This window comes from Nicotiana sylvestris, chromosome 8 (assembly GCF_000393655.2).
Source record: "Nicotiana sylvestris chromosome 8, ASM39365v2, whole genome shotgun sequence".
Classification (NCBI taxonomy): domain Eukaryota; kingdom Viridiplantae; phylum Streptophyta; class Magnoliopsida; order Solanales; family Solanaceae; genus Nicotiana; species Nicotiana sylvestris.
Genome location: NC_091064.1, coordinates 9,945,467 through 9,969,675, shown reverse-complemented (window position 1 = coordinate 9,969,675; position 24,209 = coordinate 9,945,467).

Here is a 24,209-nt window from a genome sequence, read left to right as displayed (position 1 = left end):
TGAGGATACTATGGGATCGGGCTGCGTGCCGCAGCAGTGTTATACTAATATTGATATGAGGCCGAAGGCCTAGATTTGATGCCACGAGATGGCTTGATATTGCGCTTGGGCCGTAAGGGGCCCCTCCTGGAGTCTGCACACCCCTAGTGAGCGCCATCGACGATAAATGTATGGATCGGGCTGCACGCCGCAGCGGATACTATAGGGTACCATTCTATGTGTTGATTTTCTTTATATGTCTGTCACTTAACTGCTTATTTGTTGTAGCATTTCCATATTTCGTTTCCATTGGTTTATTGTTTTCATATTACTTGTTTAAAATGCCACATTATAGATTACTCTGTGTTTCTCCGTGATTTCTTATTCTTAGTCATTATTTATGCTTATTACTCACTAGGTCGGAGTACTCACATTACTCCCTGCACCTTGCGTGCAGATCCAGGTGCATCTGAGGCTGAGTGAGGATTTTCAGTTGAGCAGCGCATATTCGGGAGCATCGAGGTAGCTGCATGGCGTCCGCAGCCCTGATCTCTCCTTTCTATCCTTTTGTTTTATCTGCATTCCCTAGATTGATATGTATTAGAGTGATAAACTAGTATTAGAGGCTCAGACTTGTGACACCGGATCTATATGGGCTATGTAGTAGTAGTTTTATCATTTGAAACTCCACCTATTTAACTCTGGTTTCAGACTTTTAATATGGTGTTTTGGTAATTTAACTGTGTTAGCTAATAATGAACTATATAAGAAATGGGTTGAGGTTGTTAATTGGTCAGGCTTGCCTAGCAGTGTGTTGAGTGCCATCACGACTGGGGTTGGGGTCGTGACAAGTTGGTATCAGAGCCTAGGTTACATAGGTCTCGCAAGTCATGAGCCGGTTTAGTAGAGTCTCGCGTATCGGTACAGAGACGTCTGTACTTATCCTCGAGAGGCTACAGAACCTTTAGGAAAAACTTCATATTCTAGATATTCTGGTCGTGCGATTTTGTTGATCCGAGAACTAAACTTCTGTTATTCCATTCTCTCACAGATGGTGAGGACGCGAGCTACCAGACGAGGTGGACGACTATCAGTGCCACCCACTGAGGCCACTAGAGGCCGGGGACGCGGTCGTAGACGTGGCAGAGGCTGAGCAGCGAGGGCAACACCTGTTGATCCCCCAGCTGCCCCGGCTCCAGATCAGGATCCAACAGCACCAGTTCAGGCACCAGTTGTGCCCATCGTGATTCCAGGTCTTTAGGAGGCCTTGGCACAGATCTTATCAGTTTGCACTAGCCTGGCTCAGGCAGTTTTAGCCACTACCGCAGTAGCTACTTCACAGGCCGGGGGAGGCAATCAGACCCCCGCTGCTCGCACACCTGAGTAGGTAGTGCAGGGACTACAGACGTCGGGGGCACCTTCAGCTTAGCTGGTTGCACCAGTTCAGGAGTTCATGGTACCAGTTATGCCAAATGATGAGTAGCATCGTCTTGAGAGGTTTGGTAGACTCCAACCTCCGTCATTTAGTGGTGCTGAGGGCGAGGATGCCCAGGATTTTCTTGACAAGTCTCAGCGGATGCTCCGTACAACAGGGATCCTTGAGTCTAGTGGTGTAGCATTTACCACCTTTCAGTTCTCGGGGGCTGACTTTACTTGGTGGGAGGATTTTGAGAGGCGTAGGCCTGTCGGTGCAGCACCCCTTTCTTGGCAGCAGTTCTCCGCTCTTTTCTTGGAGAAGTATGTATCACAGTCCCGCAGAGAGGAGCTGCGTAGGTAGTTTGAGTGGTTGATGCAGGGGGTATGACCGTGACCCAGTATGAGATGAGGTTTTCTGAGTTGGCTCGTCATGCCATTTGGATGATTCCAACAGATCGTGAGAGGATCAGGAGATTTGTGGATGGACTTAACTACCATCTCCATATTTTGATGACTAGAGAGAGAGTATTGGGTGCTACGTTCGAGGAGGTGGTTGATATCGCTCTTGAGATTAAGACAGTTCGCCATAGGGAACGAGAGGAGAGGGAGGCCAAGAGGCCTCGAGGATCGGGCAGTTACAGTGGAGCTCCGTCGAGGGGCCAGTCCCAGCATGGTAGAGGTCGTTCTTTCAAGCCTGCTCAGTCGGCCCGTCCAGAATATCGTGGGGCATCTTCAGGTCGTGGTCATCAGGGGTCCCAGTAGGGCCAACCTTCATTCAGCACCCTCCCAGCTCAGAGTTCATCTCATGCCCCATCAGCTCAGGGTTCTTCTGCACCGAGTGCATCTGCTAGTCACTCTGGTGCGAGGGGTTCACTTCAGTCCCTATCTCCAGCACCATGTAGTTGTTATGAGTGCGAAGAGTTTGGACATATGAGGAGGCAGTGCCCTAGACTTCATGATGGTCAGTTTCAGCAAAGGGGTCAGCCTTCGACTTCTGCTCCAGTTACTTCACCACTCGCCCAGCCAGCTAGGGGTGGAGGTCAGGCAGCTAGGGGTCGCCTTAGAGAGGGAAGTCGATCAGGCGGTGGCCAGGCTCATTTATATGCTATTCCAGGCAAGCCAAATGTTATTGCTTTAGATGATGTCATTACAGGTATTGTTTCAGTCTGCCACAGAGATGCCTCTGTATTATTTGATCCCGGTTCCACCTTTTCTTATGTGTCATAATACTTTGATCATTATTTGGGTATGCCCCATGAGTTTCTTGCTTTACCTGTTAATGTATCTACCCCGGTGGACGATACTGTTATTGTAGACCGTGTGTACCGGTCATGTGTGGTGACTATTGGGGGTTTGGAGACCCGAGTAAATCTATTGCTATTGAGCATGGTGGATTTTGATGTCATTTTGGGCATAGATTGGCTATCTCTGTGTCGTGCTATTCTAGACTATCATGCTAAGACAGTCACTTTGGCTATGTCGGGTGTACTGCGGATCGAGTGGCGTGGTGTGACTAATTATGTTCCTAGTAGAGTGATATCTTTCTTAAAGGCCCAGCATACGGTTGGGAAGAGTTGTCTTTCATATTTAGCGTTTGTGAGGGATTTTCCCAATGTGTGAGGGATTTTCCCGATGTGTTTCCTGCAGTCCTGCCGGGCATGCCACCAGACAGGGATATTGATTTTGGTATTGACCTGGTGCCGGGCACTCAGCTCATTTCTATTACGCCATATCGTATGACACTAGCAGAGTTGAAGGAATTGAAAGAACAACTTCAGGAACTCCTAGATAAGGGGTTCATTCGGCCTAGTGTGTCACCTTGGGGTGCACCGGTTTTGTTTGTGAAGAAGAAGGATGTCACGATGAGAATGTGCATTGATTATAGGCAATTGAACAAAGTAACAATTAGGAATAAGTATCCTTTGCCTCACATTGATGATTTATTTGATCAGCTTCAGGGAGCGAGAGTGTTCTCCAAGATTGATCTCCGTTCTGGTTATCACCAGTTGAAGATCAGGGATTCAAATATTCTTAAGACTACCTTCAGGACCAGATATGGTCATTATGAGTTCCTTGTGATGTCTTTTGGGCTAACCAATGCCCCAGCAGCATTCATGCATTTGATGAACAGCATGTTCCGGCCTTATCTGGATTCATTCATTATTGTATTCATTGATGATATTCTGGTGTACTCACGTAATCAGGAGGAGCACGCGAAGCATTTGAGAGTTGTATTGCAGAGATTGAGGGAGAAGAAGCTTTATGCAAAATTTTCCAAGTGTGAGTTTTGGCTCAGTGCAGTGGCTTTCTTGGGACACGTGGTTTCCAGCGAGGGTATTCAATTTGATCCAAAGAAGATAGAGGCAGTTCAGAGTTGTCCTAGACCGTCCTCAACCATAGAGATTCGTAGCTTTCTTGGGTTGGCAGGCTATTATCGTCGGTTTGTTCAGGGATTCTCATCTATCGCATTGCCCTTGACCAAGTTGACTCAGAAGGTGTTTCATTTGTATGGTCGGACGAGTGTGAAGAGAGCTTTCAGAAGCTCAAGACAGCTTTGACCACAGCTCTAGTGTTGGTTTTGCCATCAGCTTCAGGTTCATATACGTGTATTGTGATGCTTCGAGAGTTGGGATTGGTTGTGTATTGATGCAGGAGGGTAGAGTTATTACTTATGCTTCTCGTCAATTGAAGCCCTATGAGAAGAACTACCCTGTTCATGATTTGGAGTTGGCTGCCATAGTTCATGCATTGAAGATTTGGAGGCATTATTTGTATGGTGTATCTTGTGAAATATTCACCGATCATCGTAGTCTTCAACATTTGTTCAAGCAAAAGGATCTTAATTTGAGGCAGCGGAGATTGTTGGAGTTGATTAAGGATTATGATATCACCATATTGTATCATCCGGGAAAGGCCAATGTAGTGGCCAATGCGTTGAGCCGAAAGGCAGTGAGTATGGGGAGTTTGGCATATATTCCAGTTGGGGAGAGACCTCTTGCAGTTGATGTTCAGGCCTTGTCCAATCGGTTCGTGAGGTTGAATATTTCGGAGTCCAGTCGGGTGTTGGCATGTGTAGTTTCTTGTTCTTCCTTAAATGATCGCATCAGAGAGTGCTAGTATGATGATACGCATTTGCTTGTCCTTAAGGACAAGGTTCAGCATGATGATGTTAGAGATGTGACCATCGGTGATGATGGTGTGTTGAAGATGCAGGTCTGGATTTGTGTGCCCAATGTGGATGGGCTTAGAGAGTTGATTCTGGAAAAGGCCCATAGCTCGTGGTATTCTATCCATCCGGGTGCCGCAAAGATGTACCAGGATTTGGGGAAGCACTATTGGTAGAGAAGAATGAAGAAAGATATTGTGGGATTTGTAGCTCGATGCCTCAACTGTCAGCAGGTAAAATATGAGCATCGGAGACCGGGTGGCTTGCTTCAGCAGATGGTTATTCCCGAGTGGAAGTGGGAGAGGATCACTATGGACTTTGTGGTTGGACTTCCTCAGACTTTGAAGAAGTTTGATGCTATTTGGGTGATTGTGGATCGGCTAAGCAAGTACGCGCACTTCATCCTTGTGTGTACTACCTATTCTTCAGAGCGGTTGGCAGGGATTTATATCCGGGAGATTGTTTGGTTGCATGGTGTTCCGGTTTCCATCATCTCAGATAGAGGTACTCAGTTTACTTCCCAGTTTTGAAAATCTGTTCAGCGAGAGTTGGGTACTCAGGTGGAGTTGAGCACAGCTTTTCATCCTCAGACGGACGGACAGTCCGAGCGTACGATTCAGATATTGGAGAACATATTGCGTGCTTGTGTTATTGACTTTGGAGGTTCATGGGATGAGTTTCTACCACTTCCAGAGTTTGCTTACAACAACAGCTACCATTCGAGTATTCAGATGGCTCCGTATGAGGCTTTGTACGGGAGGCGTTGTAGATCTCCAGTTGGTTGGTTCGAGCCCGGTGAGGCTAGACTATTGGGAACATATTTAGTTTAGGATGCCTTAGAGAAGGTGAAGGTGATTTAGGAGAGGCTTCGTACAGCGCAGTCGCATCAGAAGAGTTATGCGGACCGGAAGGTTCGAGATGTGTCCTACATGGTCGGTGAGAAGGTATTGCTGAAGGTTTCGCCCGTGAAGGGTGTTATGAGGTTTGGGAAGAAAGGGAAATTGAGTCCGCGGTTCATTGGACCTTTTGAGGTGCTTTGGAGGATTGGGGAGGTGGCTTATGAGCTTGCTTTGCCACCCAGCTTGTTGAGCGTGCATCCGATATTTCATGTTTCTATGCTCCGGAAGTATATTGGGGATCTGTCTCATGTTTTGGACTTCAGCACGGTTCAGTTGGATGATGATTTGACCTATGATGTGGAGCCAGTAGCAATTTTGGGTCGTCAGGTTCGAAAGTTGAGGTCAAAGGATATAACTTCAGTGAAAATGCAGTGGAGAGGTCGGCCCGTGGAGGAGGCTACCTGGCAGACCGAGCGGGAGATGCGGAGCAGATATCCTCACTTGTTTGAGGCTTCAGGTATGTTTCTTGACTCGTTCGAGGACAAACGTTTGTTTAAGTTGGGGAGGATGTGACGACCCGGCCAGTCGTCTCATGAGTTACCGTTCTGTTTTCCATTATTTTAGCTTCTTTACGCTTCTTTATCCGTGTTTTATGTGATCGGGTTGATTAGTTCGAGTTCGGAGAGGATTTGGTAAGAAATGAGACACTTAGACTCTTTTAAGAAGGCTTAAGTTGGAAAAGTCAACCGAATGTTGACTTATGTGTTAGAAGGTTCGTAAGTGAGCTTTGATGGTTCGGTTAGCTTCGGGAGGTGATTTGTGACTTAGGAGCGCGATCGGAATGGGTGTTGGAGTTGTAGAGAAGATTTATGCTTAAATTGGCAAAGTTGATATTTTGGCGGTTCCGGTTGATAGGCGAGATTTTGATATAGGGGTCAGAATGGAATTCTGAGAGTGACAGTAGCTTCGCTGTGTCATTTGGAATGTGTGCGCAAAATTTTAGGTTATTCGGACCAGATTTGATAGACTTTTTGATCGAAAGAATTTTAAGAGTTCTTGGAGTTTTTAGGATTGAATCCCCTGTTAAATTAGTGATTTGATGTTGTTGTGAGCGTCTCGAGGTTTTGAACAAGTTTGAACGATTTCAAGGGATGTGTTGGTGCAATTGGTTTGGAATTCCAGGAGTTTCGGGTAGGTTCCGGGATGTTTTAGGCCAAAATCATAGGTGTAGCAGGTCCAGAAGGGTTGCAGGCCTCGGAACCCACCCGCGCGGACCACACAAAAGGAAGTGCGGCTGCGGTATATGCTATGCGGACCGCACAAAATGAAGTGCGCCCGCGGTGGTTTTGTGCGGGCCGCGGTAGTTTTGTGTGGGCCGCAGTGGTTTTGTGCGGACCGAGATGCTTTTGCGCGAACCGCAGAGGCTGAGATCTGAGGGGTACTCTATAAATACGAGATTTTGGGTTTTATTTGATATTTTGACCTACAGAGCTCGAATTTTGGCGATTTTTTGAAGGCTTTTAAAGAAATTCATCGGGGTAAGTGATTCTAACTCAGATTTGGCTAGAGTACATGAATCTATCATTGAATTCATCATTTAATTCGTGATTTGGGATGGAATTTGGGAAGAAAATTGTGAAATCTTTCAAAAATGTAAAATGATGATTTGAAGGACCAAATGGTATCGGAATTGGATAATTTTCATATGTCTAGACTCGTGATAGTATAAGGATTCGAGTTTTATAAATTTTGTCAAATTCCGAGATGCGGGCTCGAGGGTCGGGTTTGACCAAATTCTAGATTTTATGTTAATTCGATTGTTTTCGCTTGGGCTTTGTTCCCTTAGCCGATTGTGATGTATTCGTTCTGATTTTGGATATTTTCGACGCGCATGGAGGCCGATTTTTGGGGCAAAGGCATCGCGAGATAGAGATTTAGCCGGTTTGAGGAGAGCAATGAATGTAAATGATATCCTGAGAGTTTGAGACCCCGGATTTGCACATCGTAGTGCTATATTGAGGTGAGACACGCGCTTGATGATGAACGTAGGGTCGTTTACTATTGGGTATTGTGACTTGGTCCGTCCCGAGTGATGCTTTTACCGCGTATTTTGGTTGAAACTTATTTGTTCTCATCAATGTTTGAACTGACTTCCATATTTGGGCTTCGTGCCAATTATTTGAATCCTCCGGGGAGTTTTATCACTATTTTGACTTACTACTTGAACTCAGTCGTACCGTTTTCCACTATTTTACAACTCAGTCACTTTTTACTCGGTTTTGAAACTAAAATGATATATTAAATGATGTTTTGGGCTGAGAACTACTGTTTTACTAATGTCCGAGGGGCTTATATGATTTCTGGACTGAGTATGGCCAATGGCCAGATGTGAGGAAACTATGGGATCGGTCTGCACGCCGCAGCAGTGTTATACTGATATTGATATGAGGCCGAGGGCCTATATTTGATGCCACGAGATGGCTTGATATTGCGCTTGGGCCATAAGGGGCCCCTCCCGGAGTCTGCACACCCCCAGTGAGCGTCGTTGACGATAAATGTATGGATCGGGCTGCACGCCGCAGCGGGTACTATAGGGTACCGTTCTATGTGTTGATTTTCTTTATATGTATGTCATTTAACTGCTTATTTTTTGCAGCATTTCCATATTTCGTTTCCATTGGTTTATTGCTTTCATATTACTTGTTTAAAATGCCGCAATATAGATTACTCTGTGTTTCTCCGTGATTTCTTATTCTCAGTCATTATTTATGCTTATTACTCACTGGGTCGGAGTACTCACATTACTCCCTACACCTTGCATGCAGATCCAGGTGCATCTGAGGCTGAGTGAGGATTTTCAGTTGAGCAGCGCATATCCGGGAGCATCGAGGTAGCTGCATGGCGTCCGCTGCCCTGATCTCTCATTTATATCCTTTTGTTTTATCCGCATTTGCTAGATTGATATGTATTAGGGTGATAAACTGGTATTAGAGGCTCAAACTTGTGACACTGGATCTATATGGGCTATGTAGTAGTAGTTTTATCATTTAAAACTCCGCCTATTTAACTCTGGTTTCAGACTTTTAATATGGTATTTTGGTAATTTAACCATTTTAGCTAATAATGAACTATATAAGATATGGGTTGAGGTTGTTAATTGGTCAGGCTTGCCTAGCAGTATGTTTGGCGCCATCACGACCATGGTTGGGGTCGTGACAACATCCAAGATCGAAGAAATCAAAAGGAAGGAATCAATCAACTAGCTAGAGATCAGGCAAGGGAATCAATCAGAGATTGATTGAAGTGAAAAAGAAGCATCGAAGATCTTGCAAGATGATCAATCAAGCTGCTAATTCTGGAAGGACCAAAAATCAAGGAGTAAACCCGGCGTTATCAAGATCTGTAGAAGGAAATCTATTAAAGTCCTCTCATCAAGGAAGAGCAACGGTAAATAACCTTATTCTTGGAAAGAATCAATTCCTTTCCAAGGATCAAATCTCTTGGTTGTCAAATTTCTTCAGCAAACGGCCTCCTACAAAGTATTTATACACATCCTTAAGCCTTAGACAAATATACTTTGATCGAACCAAATACCCTCTCTTTGTTCTACTACAAACAAACATTGTAGCTCTACTATATCTGTTGTGTAACAAGTTAGAGAAGAAAGAGAGAAAAATACTAGTGAGGCATTGTATAAAAAAGAAAAGAGTGATATAGGAACTGAGCCATTGGTGTAAACCACACCATTCACGTTGTACTCGAGAAACTCATTCACTGAAAGAGAACTCCCTTACAACCCAAGGGAACTGGATTAGGATTCACATTGAATCCGAACCACTATAAAAAATTTGGTGTCTTTAATTCTTGCACTTTATTTCTGCATCTTAAATTCTGCTCTTACTATTATCTCGTTATTACATCTAGTCAACTAATTAGAAAACTAGTCAACTTGTAGCGATTAAAATATAAAAATAAATAATTCACCCCCTCTTGTACTTTCAATTGGTATCAGAGCAAGGCTCACATTTTTCTTTTGCTTAACAGCTTGTGAGAAAAGATCATGGCAAATCAAGTTATTATCGGAGCACTCTTCCAAGAAATAACATCGCAAGTGAGGTCACCGTATTTTAATGGACAATATTTCTTGCAGTGAAAAGTGCGTATGAAAATATACGTAAAGGCCTATGACGTCAAAGTCTGGAGAGTTATGAAAAAGGGGAACTACCCTCTGCCGTCCGCCGCTCAACCACTTGTTGATCCTGAAGATATAGATTCATATACAGATGAGAAAATGACAGTTGTGCAAGTTAACAATAAGGCAAGGAATTTGCTTTATAATGCTATAACTGGTGAGGATTATGAGAAAATCTCTAGTTGCGATACATCCAAAGAGATGTGGGATAAACTTGAAGTTACGTATGAAGGAACCAGTAAAGTAAAGGAAACTCATATCAACATGTTGATTCATGACTATGAACTCTTTCAGATGAAAGAAGGAGAATCTATTGAAGAGATGTTTGCCATATTTAGCAAAATCATTAGCGATCTAAAAGCTTTTGGCAAACCATACTCAAGTGGTGATCAAGTTAGGAAGATTTTTAGAAGTCTACCCACTACTTGGCAGACAAAAGTGGTTACACTTTAATCACAAGATCTGAACAAGCTATCATACGATGAACTTCGAGGAGAACTTGTAGCTTTCGAGAAAACTCATCTTGAGAAAACAAACCAGGAAGAAAAGAAGAAAACAGTTGCATTCAAGGCCACAACTGAAAAAGCAGAAAATGATATCGATGATAACCCCGAAGATCTTCAAGAAAACATTGCCATGGTGTCAAGGAACATGGATGGTTTAATGAGGAGATACAGGAATGCGAGAAGAGGAAGGATGCTACCCATGCGAAGCAGGCAATATAATGAACAAGACAAAAATAATGGCAAATGCTATGAGTGTGGAAGATTTGAGCATGTTCAAGCTCAATGTCCTGATCTAAAAAGAAAAATTTCTAGAGGTTTCAACAAGAACAAATTATTTGAAAGCTGGAGTGATGAAGACAGTTCAGAACACAAAGAGATAACAAATCTTTGCTTCATGACAATTCTGGAAAATGACATGAACAAACTCTCAGGGTGCTGGACAGATGAGGACACTTTAGATGATGAATGCAAAGATGACAATGAGAACTATTTCATGGCACGAGGTGAAACAAGAGAGGTAAGATCTTATAATTGTGAAAGGTGTAATGAATTGTAGGATATTCTTGACCTTACTTTGAAAAAGTCTCAAAAATGATGAATGAAATAAAGAGACTCAATAAAGAAGTAAAAGACTGGAAACTCAAGCATGAAGTATGTGAAATTGAAAAAGAAGTACTTCAAGAAGAGTTTGAGGAATTGCAAATGCAACTCAATGGCATGCGCAAATCCACCAGTCATAGTTCTGTCAGGTCAAACCAGACGACTTACAAGTCAACTGGAGAAGGACCAGCCAGAAAAGAGTCCACTTTTACTAACACTAATGAAAGGTCCAAAAATGGATCAGGAGTTACATATCACTACTGTAACAAAAGTGGACATAAATATTCCTTTTGTCGATTTCGTAAATCAAATGTTTCAGGATGGATTTGGAAACCCAAAAACAAGCCTGAGTCGAGTAATATTAACCAACCAGGACCCAAGCAAGCTTGGGTACCTAAAAGAAAGTAATCACTATGTTTTGCAGGAACACCACAAGAGGAGTCGCAAGGGAAAATGGTACTTAAATAGTGCGTGTTCCAGCCACATGACACATGACAAAAACCTATTTAAGGAAGTTACAAAAATAGATGAAGGAAATGACAAGTTTGGTGATGACTCAAAAGGAAAAATAGTCCGTACCGGAATAGTCCCTTTCAATAATAATTGTGATATCACTGAGGTTTATCTTGTTGACGGACTAAAGTACAATCTTCTGAGTATAAGTCAGCTATGTGACTCAGGGTATAAAGTAAAGTTCAAGAAAAGAGGTTGTGTTATTGAATATGAGACAGGTAAAATAATCCTCCCAAGTAAAAGGTATGGAAATATTTATATTCTTGATGGTTTTGAAAATATAAATGGTCATATTTGTTTAACATCTATATCTGATGATCCATGGTTATGGCATAAGAAACTTGGCCATGCAAACATGCATTTGATAGAAAACCTTTCCAAGCGTGATTTAGTTATTGGTTTACCTAAACTAAATTTCTCTAAAAATCATATATGTGATGCTTGTCAAATTGGAAAACAAACTAGAAACTCTTTAAAAAACAAGGATATTGTATCTACTTCTAAACCTTTACAATTACTTCATATGGACTTATTTGGACTATTAGAACTGCTAGCATAAGAGGAAAACGATATGCTTTTGTTATTGTTGTTGATTAATAACATTTGTTTTACTTGGGTAATTTTCTTATCTCATAAAGATGAAGCTTTGAAATTTTTTGAGATTTTCTGTAAGAAGGTTGAAAGAGAAAAGGGGTATCTGATTACAACAATTCAAAGTGATCATGGAGGAGAATTTGAAAGCAGAGCATTTGAAGATTTCTGCAATGATCAAGGATACACCCACAACTTCTCTGCCCAAGATCACCCCAATAGAATGGAGTAGTTGAGCTAAAAAAATAGGACCTTGCAAGATATGGCAAGAACTATGATACTAGAGTATTCATTGCCAAATCACTTCTGGGCAGAAGGAGTAAGTACTGCATGTCACATTTTCAACCGATGTCTCATAAGTCCTATCTTGAAGAAAACACCTTATGAATTATGGAAAGATAAATGACCCAATATTAGTTACTTTCATCCGTTTGGAAGCAGTGTTTCATTCATAATAATGGTAAGGACAATCTTAGAAAATTCGATCCAAAAAGTGACGAAGGTATTTTTTGGGTTATTCATTAAATAGTAGATCCTTTAGAGTTTATAATAAACACACACTTTGTGTGGAAGAATCAGTACATGTTATATTTGATGAGAATAACACTTCGGTCGAGAAAGGAATTATTGTAGGTGATGAAGATCAAACTCAAGAAATTCAGGAGCCGAGCAAATCTCAAAAGTCGACTAATAAATCTGATTGTCTGATACAATCAACTAATGAGATCAGCAATAGTCAATCAGAATCTCCGAATGAGCCAACTACTCATATAGTTCATCCAAATGAATGGAGAAGTGAACCTGAATATCCTCAAAAATTCATCATAGAAGATCCAAGCGAAGGAATAAAAACCAGGGGTGCCCTCAAGAAGAAAGAGAACATAGCATTGATTTTTGAGAATGAGCCAAAGAAAATAGAGGAAGCTCTAAAAGACTCAAGCTGGTTGCAAGCAATGCAGGAAGAGCTAGACCAATTTGACAAAAATCAAGTACGGAAACTGATGCCCAGGCCTAAAAATGCTCCGGTAATTGGAACAAAATGGGTTTTCAGAAATAAGCTGAATGAGGATGAAAAAGTTGTGAGAAATAAAGCCAGGTTAGTTGTTCAAGGATGCTCACAACAAGAAGGAGTCGACTATGACAAAACCTTTGCCCCAGTAGCTCGACTGGAATCTATACGAATTCTTCTTGAATATGCATCCTTTAAAAGATTCAGGCTATTACAGATGGACGTTAAAAGTGCCTTTTTGAATGGCTTCATTGAAGAGGAAGTATACATGAAACAACCTCCTGGATTTGTAGATTCAAAGTTTCCCTACCATGTGTATAAACTGACCAAAGTGCTATATGGACTGAAACAAGCTCCACGAGCATGGTACGAAAGACTCAGCTCATTTCTTATTGATCACGGATTTACAAGAGGTAAAGTAGACACTATCCTGTTTATAAAAAATCATCAGAAAGTAATCTTATTATTCAAATTTATGTTGATGATATTATTTTTGGTAGTGCTAACCCTCTTCTGTGCAAGGAATTTTCAAATCTTATGCAAAGTGAATTCAAAATGAGTATGATGGGAGAGCTAACATTCTTTCTTAGACATCAAATTCAACAATCTGAAGAAGGAACGTTCATATGTCAGACAAAATTTACAAAGGAGTTGATTCAAAAGTTTGGTATGAGCAATGCTAAAGCTATTGGCACACCAATGAGTCCTTCAACAAGTCTCGACAAAGATGAGCAGGGAATTCCTGTTGATGAAACTAAGTATCGTGGAATGGTTAGCTCACTTCTTTATCTAACTGCTAGTCGACCGGATATTATGTTTAGTGTTTGTAAATGTGCCAGGTTTCAGTCAGCTCCTACGGAATCACATCTGACTGCAGTAAAGAGAATTATTCGATATCTCATTGGAACCGTGTCTCACGGATTATGGTATCCACGATCTAAAAAATTTAAATTAGAAGGTTTTTCAGATGCTGATCTTGCAGGTGATAAGGAAGACAAAAAAAGCACCAGTGGAACATGCCAATTACTTGGAAAGGCACTGATATCTTGGAACAGTAAAAAGCAAAGATCAGTTGCATTATCCACAACTGAGGCTGAGTATATCACCATTGGACAATGCTGTACACAATTATTGTGGATGTCTCATCAATTGGGTGACGATGAATTATTCCTTAAACCTATTCCAATTTTCTGTGATAACTCTAGTGCTATATGTCTCTCTAAAAATTTTGTGCATCATTCTAGGGCAAAGCATATAGATATCAAGCATCATTTTATTAGAGATCATGTTCTTAAGGAAAATATAGAATTATCTTTTGTTGGAATTACTGGTCAATTAGCAGATATCTTTACTAAGCCATTATTAGAGGACATATTTTGCTTTTTAAGAGAATTACTTGGTATTGTTTGCATTAATCATTAATATTAGGACCTATGTGTTACTATTACTTTTTGTATGCCTAACGTTCAAACTTTGTTGTTTTTTTGTGATCATTAATTGTGCCTCCGAATTCCCTCTCTTTTCCTCTCTTTTCACATCAGTTATAGAGTTCAAAGAAGGAAAGCCAATCACCGCGTCTATTCAACTGACACCCTTCCTTTTTTGTATTCAACCATCAGAAACCCTTATTTTAATACCTGAAAACCCTTTTCAGTCTCCATCGTCCCCATCGCCTAGAAACCCTCTCCAAAATTTTCTCTCACCAAAAGCTCTTCCATGGCCAAACACTCAAAAAATTCTTCTGCTTCTACCAGGAAGAGTACTCGTTCTAGAACAAACCCCCATCTGGTCTGATCATTCGGAAGGTTTTGCCTCCTCTCAGGCGGACCTCTCAGATCATTCTCATACTTTAGGAGAAACAATCATGGGAAAAAGGCCTATGGAATAACCCCCTGAATCTTTTACTCCAAAGAAGTCGAAAATAGATATATCTAGTTCTTTAGAGTCTGACCTAAATTTCTGGGATTCTCCAAATAGGGATTTTTTTCATTGCCTTGAAATACAAGCCAATTGCTCATGGGAGGGTAGTCGACCTTGATGACATGGAAGACCTAAAATGTAAGGTCAAAGATCTGTTTGTTCATCAGGGCTGGTCTAAATTCTTTTCTGTTCCCCCTCCTAAAGTCTATGAACCCCTAGTGAAAATGTTTTATGCAAATCTTCACTCCAGTAAGTCTAATAAGTTGGAATCCTTAGTGTTAGGCAAGCGCATTGTTCTTGATTGTGCCATGTTTGATTAAATTTTCCAGTATAAGTGTTTTGGTTTTCCCATGCTTTTCAAAAATTCTTGGCCTGATGATTTTGAAATCACTTTTGATCAAGCAAAATGGTGTATTGCTGAGTGTCTATCTGAATCTCTCTCAAACCAGATAGGTCCTAGTGATGTTAGCATTGAAACTCATGTTCTAGCCCACATTGTTGCAACTACTCTGCTTCCTCGTACTAGCTCATTCTCTACCTTCTCTCAAAGAGATAACCTTTTTGTCTATTACCTTGTGACAAAACTCAAGATCAAATTGTCCTCCTGGTTCATCAATTTTATGATTGAGAGTGTTGATGATCCCACCAGTCTGCCTTATGGCATGGCCATCACTCACATTCTGGCAGCTCATAACATTTCAATCTCTGAATATCCCTTCATCTTTGTTTCAAAATCTTACAATTTCAGAACATTTGCAAGTATGGGGTATATGTGTGTGAAGGGCTCATGGGATAAGAAACAAGAAGGTGAGGTCAAACATGCTCAACCTGATCTAAAACCCAAACCCTCTATTTCTCATCATAGTTCCAATGTCCCTGACCTTGCTGAGAAACTAGTTGCCATTGACAATCAGCTATCCGCCATCAAAGATCTCCTTACTGCTACTCAATCCACTGTTGGAAATATCCATGCAATTTCAAAAGAGACAGGGTCTGATGTTTCAAAGATAAAAGTTGCAGTTCTCAAAGTTAGGGAAAACGCAGTCAAGGCATTCATGGAGGTACACGACAGGCTTGATGGAGTGACTGTCTCAGCCAATGCCAGCTTTGATCAACTGAAAGAGGCGATTTGTAACACACTTACTTATTTCTTGCGTCGTTAATGTGGAAGTTTAAGACAATATTTTTTGTTGTGCTATTTTGGACTGGATAACCAGTCATTGGATGATTATGTTTGCTTGTGTATTGTTTAGACAATATGTTTTGTTTAGCCATAACTCTGTAAGCATATCATACTATAAATCGTATTTTAGTATATAGTGTGTTGTTATCTTATCCCCTATTTGCTGATGCCAAAAAGGGGGAGAAAGGATATGTATATTCGTGCAGGTAGTGCAGGTACATCCATTAAAGGGGAAATCGACTATAGATACTACATGAGAAGCTGACTAGAAGAAGTCCCAAAGGCACCTCCTGAGGGGGAGTCAGAGATCCTGTAGAAGCAGTCAACTAAAGGAGAAGTACTTATTAAGGGGGAGCCAACTCCACTCATTTAGGGGGAGTAAAATACAGGGAAGTCAACTGATGTTTACATATTTTATTTTGTCATCACCAAAAAAGGGGAGATTGTTTGGTTTTAGTTTTAATGATGAAAAATAATATAACTTCTTTTGGTATAGGGACTCAAGGAAAGCATCCAAGATCGAAGAAATCAAAAGGAAGGAATCAATCAACCAACTAGAGATCCGACAAGGGAATCAATCAGAGATTGATTAAAGCGGAAAAGAAGCGTTGAAGATCTTGTAAGATGATCAATCAAGCTGCTAATTCTAGAAGGACCAAAAATCAAGGAGTAAACCCGGCATTATCAAAATCTGTAGAAGGAAAGTTATTAAAGTCCTCTCATCAAGGAAGAGCAGTGGCAAATAACCTTATTCTTGGAGAGAATCAATTTCTTTCCAAGGATCAAATCTCTTGGGTTGTCAAATCTCTTCAGCATACGGCCTCCTACAAAGTATTTATACACATCCTTAAGCCTTAGACAAATATACTTTGATCGAACCAAATACCCTCTCTTTGTTCTACTGCAAACAAACATTGTAGCTCTATTAGATCTGTTGTGCAACAAGTTAGAGAAGAAAGAGATAAAAATACTGGTGAGGCATTGTATCAAAAAGAAATGAGTGACATAGGAACTGAGCCATTGGTGTAAACCACACCATTCACGTTGTACTCGAGAAACTCATTCACTGAAAGAGAACTCCCTTGCAACCCAAGGGTACTGGACTAGGATTCACATTGAATCTGAACCAGTATAAAAATTCCGGTGTCTTTAGTTCCTGTATTTAATTTCTGCATCTTAAATTTTGCTCTTACTATTGTCTCATTATTACATCTAATCGACTAATTAGAAAACTAGCCAACTTGTAGTGATTAAAATATTAAAAATAAATAATTCACCTCCCCCCCCCAGTACTTTCAGTGGTGTGGTAAGTACTCCTTCATCCTTAAATAGAGGTCTTGAATTCGAGTCAAGGGTATAAAGTCGCATTTATTAGGGAGCGCTTTACCTCTCAATTTGGGACTTTTCGAGTCGAATCCGAAACTAGTCGCCCCAATACAGGTACCAAACATTGGGTGGAAAACCAAAAGAACGCGACAGAGATGGTGATGTAGTTTTTATCCAAACACTTAGGGGTGGTTTGGTAGGATGTATAAGAATAATGCGGAATAAGGTGTATTAGTAATGCATGGATTAGTAATGCATGTGTTAGTAATGCAAGCATTAGTTGTGCATATATTATTTCTTATGTATTGTTTGGTGTGGTGTATTAAAATTATAATGCATTGCATAATTTTTAAGAAAAATAGTTGTTTACAAAAATGCCCTCCATATTCTCTAGCTTTAAAGGACTTTAAGGACAATTTTGTCTTTAGACATACTAATGCATGCATTAATAGCCTTGGTATTACTAATGTCATGGTTTTCTATGCATTACTAATGCATAGGATAATACCAAGTATGATGTATAACTAATACAAGTATTAGTTATACGCATGTTGAAAAAATGTACCAAGCAAGGTATTAGTAATGCATAGAGCTAATACTTGCATTATTTTTTCTAATACCTCCTACCAAACGACCCCTTAATGATATTAGGACTACACCGTTATTATATTTAAGATGCAAAAAATAATAACTGAACAGTCTCCATCAATTTACGATAGATGTAGAGATATCACTTTTTGTTGTGTCATTTTCTTTGCATTAAATTACCCTTCTTCCCTTTAAATTGGATTAGCTATAAATCTTTTCAAGTCATCCGTCTGAATTTAAGCTAAGTTTTAATCATCAAGTAGTTCACAATTTTTTGTTTACTTCTTTCCCTTAACTTGTAGTTAAGCAATTTAAGTACTAAGCTAAACCTTAAATAATATAGGAATCTTTACCTAAATAGCCGATTGAATTCACTGTTTACTTTTCCTAAATGGTATATAAATTATATACTGATTACACACGATTATATACATATTATATATGAATTATACTCACTAGTTATCGCTGGTCAGCTATACAACGATTAATTCGCTCCTGGGCTTTGTACACACCGCCGGCCAGTCACACTATGGAAGTTGACCATGCCGGAAGTCGTCATCTTAACCGCAAGGAGGATGGTGCTGAAGACATGACTAGTGACTATAGTGAAGCCGTAACAAGATAGCCGAATTAGAAGGTGCAATGATTACCTCTTTTTCGGGGAGACCTAATGCGACTGGATCCTCCTTTAAATGGTTGAGTAGACGACTATATAGGTTAATTATTCAAGTAAATATTATATTAATTGGATGGCTTTAATGGGGAAAATGTTCATTCAATGAAAACTTAATAAGGTTAGAAATGTTAATAATAATTACTCGAGTCTTGACAAACTATGATACTATACATATTGACTTACACCGACACCCTATATTGAATAGAGTATTCCAATTCAAGAATTTTATATGTATAGTCTTTTGGGGTTTTTTTTCCTCTCTATATAAAAAGAATTATAATAAATTTTGTTCTTACAAGCAGCATATTAACGCCTATAAAATTCAATCATACGTACAATTGTACAATAACTTGACATAAAAATGTGACGTCCTTGCACTAAAACCCAAAGTTAGTAAATGAGTGGCCTTAATTAGAGATATTTACACTCGAATCCTAACAAATTTGTCTTTTCATTCGCAGCTTGTTTTCAAAATGGAAACTAAAGTCCAAGCTTGTACATAATATGATATGTAATTCATGGGGCTACCTTCTGAAGATGAATTCACAGGAAACTTTTGAAATCATGTGAAATAATAATAATAATAATAATAATAATAATAATAATAATAATAATAATAATAATAATAATAATAATAATAATAATAATAATCATCTCTGAAAATCGTAATGCCAATGAATTGCAATACGGCTTTGATTTTGAATAGATTTTCAAGGAATGATGTATCAATATGGGTCAGAATTTAAAGAAATTAGTGTTTAAACATAAACATCACTAAAGTCGTAAAATAGTTCATTTGTAAGAATATATCTAAAGTTTTAAAACATTTAGACACTTTTTTATTGGTTAAATTTAACACATTAAAATCGATTGAACATCTTATTTGCTACTAAACATGTTAAGGATGTCATCATATTCAAAAAATAAAATAGTTCAAAGACAAACGGGACAGATTGTAAAAAGCTAGGGTGGTTTGTTTGTTTTAGAGATTTTGACATAATATTCGTTTTTGTAAAAAATATTTATACAAGTAATCACTTAAATTTACTGTTTATTTTTCATAATTGGTATACATAAATTATTTATTAATTTTATATATTTATACATTACTATATATTTATTAATTATTTTTAATTTAAACGGTTGATTGACAGCTATTTAGGTTAATTCTTTTTTAATAAAGGCCCAAACTCTTCTTGTTTGTTCCATTTATATCTGTTAATGTAATGGAAGAAAAATACAAAGAGAAAACATACATTACACAAAGAAGAACCACAAGAGTGAGATATATTATATAGGACAAGTTTCACCCACACAATAAAAGATTTTCTCGAATAAGACACCCAAATCCATTTTTAGATATTTGTTTTTCTCCTAGTAAGATGCCAACAAAATACAAAATTACAAATGGTGCAATAAAAAAATTTGATTTCCTTTACTATACGTGGTCTGAGTAAACCTCAAAAGTTCGAAATCATTATAGCAAGCAACTTGACTTTCTAAAAGATAACTTTTTGATTGTCTTTTTTTGTTCCCCACCTCCACTATCTGCATTTGGCACGATTAAATTCTAATTTGTGTCCGGAGTAAAATCTCACATTGAAGGTAAACGCCGTCTAACAAGGGCAATTCCGCGCTCAAAGCTCGAACTCGAGACTTTTGATTAAGAAAGAAAGAATACTTATCATTCTACCACAACCCTTATTGGTAACTCTTTGATTGTAGTGAGTTATGACAATACAATAATATTAGCAACGGCGTACATAATAGCTAAATGTAAAAATTTTCTTGACCAAATTTTAGCTACAATGGTTAAGAATTGATATTTATTGCTACGAGAATTTTTTAATGTAGTTGTAAAGATAAAAAATAAATCCACAAAGAAGGAAATTCAATTGAATCTCCTATGTTGTAAAATTCTGGGCAAATAGGGTTAAAATAATTTATTTTTGTGTATATATAAATTTTCTTTAAAGAAGGAAAGATTCCAATATTAGTAAACGCGGTTTAAAAGTTAATTTAGGCTGGAGGTTCGAATTGCTCGTATGTGATTCTTGACATATACATGTATGAAGTCACTATTAACAAAGGCACATTCAGGATATAAATTTTATTCGTACAAATTCAAAATTCTATTACATCCCATCGAATTACGAATATAATGAATTCAAATTATATAATTTATATATATTTAATAATTTTTTAAATAAATACAAGGTATGAGCCGAAGTTATGGGTTCAGTCCTAAATAGGCCCGGACTATTAAGGACTCGATTAATTACTTTCCCGAGGGTAAAGACTTTTAAATTAGTGATTTTGTCCAAGTAAATATTGGATCTTAATTTGATGAGGGGACCATACAGTGTTATTTAAGAGGTCATACTCCGTTACATGCATTTCCTGGTCTATTACCAACATCAATAAAGATGTCTTTGTCACTTTTTCTAAATGTTTCCTCCCATATAATTGTTCTTATTATATTTGGTAAAAGAACAGTTCGATGTATAAAGTATTACGTATTCGTGCAGCGTTCAGGAAGGACCACACCTTAAAGGGTGTGAAGTAGACAATCAAACCTAATGCAACAAGCATTAGTGACTGCTTCCACGACTTGAGCTCGTGACCTATAGATCATACCAAAACAACTATATTGTGGCTCCAAGACTCTCTTTCTTATTCTTACTATATATGTTTATGTATAGGATTTGGGAGGCCCAAAGCTTATTTGGGTCTTATTTGAAAAAAGGTCCCCTCTATAATTTTTTCTTTTTTTTTTCTCCTCTAAAAAATTCAAAATGCTAGTTGGTCCACCAGCCACTTCAATAATTCAAACGAAGTTTGGGGTGGATCTCAATCATTTTCTAATCATATAGCGGCAGAGCTAAAAGGTTAGGATTCGTTGAATTCAATAGTCTTAGTTCAAATTTGTATTAAGAAATTTATTATATATGTAAAAATAAAATTCAGAACTCAATTACTAACACATTATTTCCTAGAATTAAGAATCCATAAAAATCAAATCCTAACTCTGTCTCTGGTTCTGTATCCGACATACCTGATCGTCTTCCATTATATCCTTCCTGGTGGATCCTAACCTTCTAGCTCTGCCCCAAAATTTTCCAGGAAAATGCGCAGCCACTGTACTTTGGATGTGCACCGAGTAACGTTATTATTGTATGATTATACTGGTCTTATTTATTTGGATTTGAACCATATATATATATATGTATGTATGTATGTATGTTTGACCAAAAAAAGTATGAGACCTATTTTGTTAAACTAATTAAATAAGAGGATGAAGGGTAAATCCTAGTTAAGGATAATTAATTCTAGATCCGAAATGAATAATATGAATAGAAAAACATGCCGAGTATAAATGCTAGCAATGATTATGATCAGATTTAATAGCATAAAGAGAGATGCATTAAGTAACATTAAATGACAATAAAATATAAATAAAGGAAAAAAGTCACCCAATCTTAAGTGAGGCGGATCCTCTTTTATTTGATAAAGATGAATGATAGACAAATATAAGAATCTTAGGACCCTTTTTGGATCTCATGAAGGTCTGGGATCACAGATCCTCTAATCTCTTTAAAGAGGTGTGTTTACCTATTTTTTAGAGAGAGGGAGAGAGCCCCCTTTTGGGAAGTCCTCTCTTCCTATTTATAAGGGGTATCCATAGAAAATCCTAAAAAAGTACAATGAGAGTAAATATTCAATAGAATATTCCCTTTGAGGATTCCAAAGTAAATTAGTTATTTAATCACTGCCCGACCTCGGCCTTATTGATAACTGCCCGACCTCGGCCTTATTGATAACTGTCTGACCTCGGCTTGATTGATGATTGTCCGACCTCGGCCTGATTGATGAATGCCCGACCTCGGCCTATTGTCTCCGCGTGCCGAATTTCTCTGATTTGATTTTGACCCATACAGTTAGTGCCTCCGCTTATCGAGGTCGTCTTTTGGTCGAACTTGGTGAGCGAACTTTATTAATCGTAGTTCGAGAAATTCGGATGGGGAGGTCGACTAGTGTGGATCACGGTTGAAGGTGCCAATCTTTAAGTCAAAGTGGTATCCTCGCGGGCTGAACTCGAGCAGAGTTTGATCAGGGCTAGTGAATCGAGTGATGAGTTGATCGAGAAGACGATAGAGTTGGAGAAGGCCGTTGAGGCCAGGATGGCGGCTTTGGCAAGAATGGTGGCATCAGAGGAGGTCATTCACGTCCTCGGATCTGGACGAGCGAGGAGGCCAAATGTGAATTCGGACAAGGTCATTGAATGGGAATTCGGGCGACGTTGCCGAATGTTGATTCAGGCGAGGTCGACGAATGTGAATTCGGGTGAGGTAGCCGAAGGAAAATTCGGGTGAGGAGACTGAATGTGAATTCAGACGAGGTCACTAAATGTGAATTCGGGCGAGGTCACCGAATGTAAATTCGGGCGAGGTCACCGAATGTAAATTCGAACGAGGAGACCGAATGTGAATTCGGATGATGCCACCGAATGTGAATTCGGGTGAGGTCGCCGAATGTTGATTCGGGCAAGGTCACCGAATGTGAATTCGGACGAAGTCGCCTAATGTGAATTCGGACGAGGCTGTCTACCGTGAATTCGGGCGAGGTCGCCAAATGTGAATTCGGGCGAGGTTGTCGAATGTTGATTTGGACGAGGTCGAATGTTGATTTGGACGAGGCCGAAGGTTGTAATTCGAGCGAGGTTGAATTCTTCTTTTTGGCGATGGCCTTTGGCCGTAGGGGATGTTATTTCGAGCTGGTCGAAATGTTAACCCGTCGTGATTAACTCTTATTTTTTGGCGATGGCCCTTGGCCGTCGGGGTGTTATTTCAAACTGGTCGAAATGTTAACCCATTGTGGTTCGAACGAGGTTGAACTCTTCTTTTTTGGCGATGGCCCTTGGTCGTAGGAGTGTTATTTTGAGATGGTCAAAATGTTAACCCACCGTGGTTCGAACAAGGTCGGACTCATTTTTTTGGCGATGACCCTTGGCCATAGGGGTGTTATTCGAGCTGGTCAAAATGTTAATCCCTCGTGGTTCGAACGAGGTCGAACTCTTCTTTTTTGGCGATGGCCTTTGGCCGTCGGGGTGTTATTTCGAGCTGGTCGAGATATTAACCCGTCGTGGTTCGAACGAAGTTGAACTCTTCTTTTTTGGCGATGGCCCTTGGCCATAGGAGTGTTGTTTCGAGCTGGCCTAAATGTTAACCCGTCGTGGTTCGAACGAGGTTGGACTTTTCTTTTTTAGCAATGGCCCTTGGCCATAGGAGTGTTATTTCGAGTTGGTCGAAATGTTAACCCATCGTGGTTCGAACGAGGTCGAACTCTTCTTTTTTGTCGATGGCCCTGGGCCATAGGGTTGTTATTTCGAGCTGGTCAAAATGTTAACCCGTCGTGGTTTGAACGAGGCCGAACTCTTCTTTTTTGGCGATGGCCCTTGGCCATAGGGGTGTTATTTCGAGCCGGTCAAAATGTTAACCCGTCGTGGTTTGAACAAGGTCGAACTCTTCTTTTTTGGCGATGGCCCTTGGCCATCGGGGTATTATTTCGAGCTGGTCGAAATGTTAACCCGTCGTGTTTTGAACGAGGTCGAACTTTTTTTTTGGCGATGGCCTTTGGTCGTCGGGGTGTTATTTCGAGCTGGTCGAAATGTTAACCCGTCGTGGTTCGAACGGGGTCGAACTCTT